Here is a 3,343-nt window from a genome sequence, read left to right as displayed (position 1 = left end):
CCTCGGCTCCGCGCCGCTCGCGCCTCCCCGCTCCCCGCGCCAGCCGCTGACCTGCAGCCCCCGGGAGGTGCCCTCGGAGCAGCCGGCCCCGGGGTGCTGCTGCTGCTGCTGCTGCTGCTGCTGCTGCTTGGCGGGAAGAAGCTGCCCGCGGGCCGAGCCAGCCCCTGCCGCCTTCTTCGCCTGCGGCCGCTGCGGCGGCGGCTGCTGCTGTAGCAGCGTCAGCCCGCTCTGCTCAGGCGGCAGCATCCCCATGGCTGGACTCCCTGGCACTGCCCCTGGTGCCCCGTTCACTCCTCCCATACCTTTATCTTAGGCACGGGGTTGCACCTGCTTGCTCCGGGCGCCCTGTGCCTCCAGACAGGCAGGGCAGCGCTGCGCCAAAAAGCGTGTCTCAGGCGCAGTGCAGTGCCAGACTCTCAAGAGGGCAGGTCTGGTGCCCAGAGCTGGTGCCCTGCTCACCCTACCCCGCGTTAGGCGACTGCTCTGGATTCCCACATCTTGTGACTCACGTCTGCACACTTAACAGCGCCAATGGTGCGCAGCACCCCACAGCAACCTTGCAGGATCTCAAGACCCCCAGGCTGCCATAGCATCCTGCTTGAGAAGCGTTGGCCAGGGCCTGCTGGATCCCCTTTTATTGAACCCTTATAGCCCAACTTGTTCTCTCAACAGTCAACATGTCCCATGTGGCTGCAATAATCCAATGCAAGAGCACTAGGACATTGGTAGATCCAATAATTGTTGGCCATTTGTCTGAATTCTACTATGTGAAAATAGTCCAAGAACGATCATTCAGAGTCTCTATTAAAAATGTATGTTCTGCCATATGAGCAGTTAAAAAACCTAAATGAGGGTATAAATCCCTTTGCTTTAAAAATTTCAGTCAAGGTAATCAATTAAAGCTGGTTCAACTGCCAAATTTCAGTATTATGAGATGGGATTAGATCGAGACACCAGAGCTGGGTTATGTTGTGTTTACTGATAGACAGCATATTGCTCACAGATCTTTCTGACATAAAAGGATCACTGCAGTAGAGGTCAGGATTTTTTTTGTGCTGTACATGTTCCTACTCTTAGAGAGTAATGGCTAAACATTGGATGATTGCAACAGGATTCATGTTAGTCCAGCTGTCCTGGCTTTATTGCAGATCTCTCAGTATTTTGTGTATCATCTTAGGGCCCTAGGTCCTGGAATCATGTCATTTAAGTGAACATCTTTTTTAAGGAGAATAGTTCAAGCTGTCATGGCTAAGGAGAAATTTTTGAAAATGTAAAGTTTAAAAAGGTCAAAAATAAGACTCCAGCAGAACCAAACCCTTTATTTTGGGGGGTTAAATCTCATGCTTCGAAGCCAGTTTTAGGAGATTGGCCTTTTTTTTTCTCTGGTATTGTAACTTTTTTTGGTTTATTTTCTAGGGAGTTTTCATAGTTGGCTTTGATAATACTGAGTCTGTTGAATCAGGGTTTAGGGTACTCATGCACCAAAGTTAAATAATTTGCTACTATAGTTATGATTACATTTGCCATCCATTTTAGCATGGGACCATGGCACCTTCAGACCTAAGCTGGCTGGATCCAGAATGAGCCGGGTGCCTGCAGTACTAAGGATCTGGTTCTGGAGTGTCTTTGGTGCAACAGGAGCAGGTGGAGACCTTTACTGAGCTGGTTTAATTTGCATGGATCCAAAATTGGGCAGGATCTGAAAGGTTTTAGTGACATTCTGCTTCTATCCACACTGTTTTCAACACTTGATCTTCACAGCCTCCTACCTTCTCTCAAAGTCTTTTCCTAGAGCAGTTCTTCACACGCTTCTTCTGAGTTTCTACAACTCCTAGAGTCATATCCTTCCATGCCTCTCTTGACTTTGCACACACAGTGTCCAGAGATGGATCCAGGGGGGGAGGGGAGAGTGCAGCAGTGCAGTTGCACCCTTCCCCTTTAATTCCTGCTCTACTGAAAGTTTAAATGTAACTGCTTGGCAGTGGCAGCAGCATTTCTATTCAGGAAGCCATTGTGGAGTCTATCACTTCATGGCTCATTATAATCTATCTGATTCCTTCTAAACTCTCCATTCCACAGGTATTAACAACCCTCTCTCCTTTTTAATAGTCTTGATGGTCAGCTAATCAAACCATCCTTTTTCTGCAATTTTGCTGTCTGTTACCTGCTAATGTAGCTCCTATTTCAAGTTTACCTAAAAACATTAACTCATGTGGATATAGCATTCAGTGAACCATTGAATGCACTGTCAAGATGTTCAAGTAGGCTAGATTTTATTTTATGAATCTGGAAAAGGGGCCCCTGGCAGACATGCAATTGAAGGTGTGAGGGAATCTAATGGACATGTGCATGGCAGGAGGCATGATTGGGGGATCCAACATTATTATTGCTGGTGCAGGGGGAGACTGGGATTACAATCCCTACCCCCTTCCACTGGCAAGTAGCAAGCTTCTGGGGTAGGGACCCCATCAGCTGATGGGGCTCCCAGTTTAGGGGTGTGCTGTTGCAGCTGGGAGGCCTCTAGTTGATGGGGCTCCCAGTTTAGGGGTGTGCTGTTGCAGCTGGGAGGCCTCTAGCTGATGGGGCTCCCAGTTTAGGGGTGTGCTGTTGCAGCTGGGAGCCCCCTAGCTGATGGGGCTCCCAGCTGCAGCATGAATCATGTGTTCCTGCAGCTGGGAGCCTCCAGTTGATCTGGGCTCCCAATCACAGGGGTGCAGCATGCACTTCTCTGTCATCTGCTCTGGGGTCCCAGTCATGGCGTGTACCCTGCAGCTGGAAGCCCCAGCCTTGGCCACACATTCAGTTTAATGGGGTGATAGGAACCAGCTACAAAGTTATTATGTAGTTTTTGTGTAGTAACTTTGTGGCTTATTTCTTACCTTATCACATCATTAATTGTATTAAGGTTCACCATCATTCTTTACAGAGCATGGTGTATGTGCCAATGAGTTCTTTGGCTGCTGAGTCCAATACACGAGTGACTGTCCCACCCACAGGTAGGGCACACCCGTGTGCTAGCAATGTTCTGAATACAAGCAGCAGAGTCTTTCCTTCTCTGACACGGGTCATCACACAACTTGATCCAGTCCACTTTGCTGTGGCTTGCTCTATCTGTAAGCTGAACTGCCAACCAGAGTGGAGTCATTAATTGTATTAATACAATCATTACTTGTATTAAGGTGTGACCAGTGATGTACTGTCGGTTTCCGGTGTCTGGGAGCCTATGCTTGCATTTGCGCTCCCCTGCCACCCCCCCACCCCGGTCCTTCTTGTAGCAATACTTAGTCACGTTGCACATAAGAACTCTGAAGGGCCTGGCCAGCGCCCCCCCCCCCCCCCTTTG

The 3,343-nt window shown here is 49.1% G+C and overlaps 1 protein-coding gene across 4 annotated transcripts in view; it reads right to left on the bottom strand.

Annotated features, from left to right (window-relative positions):
• SPHKAP (SPHK1 interactor, AKAP domain containing) overlaps window positions 1–387 on the bottom strand; it is a 186,516-nt gene extending 186,129 nt beyond the window's left edge. For 2 of the 4 annotated variants that reach the window (XM_019503604.1, XM_019503606.1), the window contains exon 1: window positions 52–145. The gene's annotated coding sequence lies outside the window, so the exon portion shown is untranslated. Of the gene's footprint in view, window positions 1–51; window positions 211–302 lie in introns of those variants that run through there. The other 2 variants (XM_019503603.1, XM_019503605.1) reach the window with 2 other exon arrangements.
• Between the last annotated feature and the right edge of the window lie 2,956 nt (window positions 388–3,343).

Source organism: Gavialis gangeticus, unplaced genomic scaffold (genome assembly GCF_001723915.1).
Source record: "Gavialis gangeticus isolate Ggan-Ray unplaced genomic scaffold, GavGan_comp1, whole genome shotgun sequence".
Taxonomy (NCBI): domain Eukaryota; kingdom Metazoa; phylum Chordata; order Crocodylia; family Gavialidae; genus Gavialis; species Gavialis gangeticus.
This window is presented reverse-complemented; position numbering and strand designations above follow the sequence as displayed.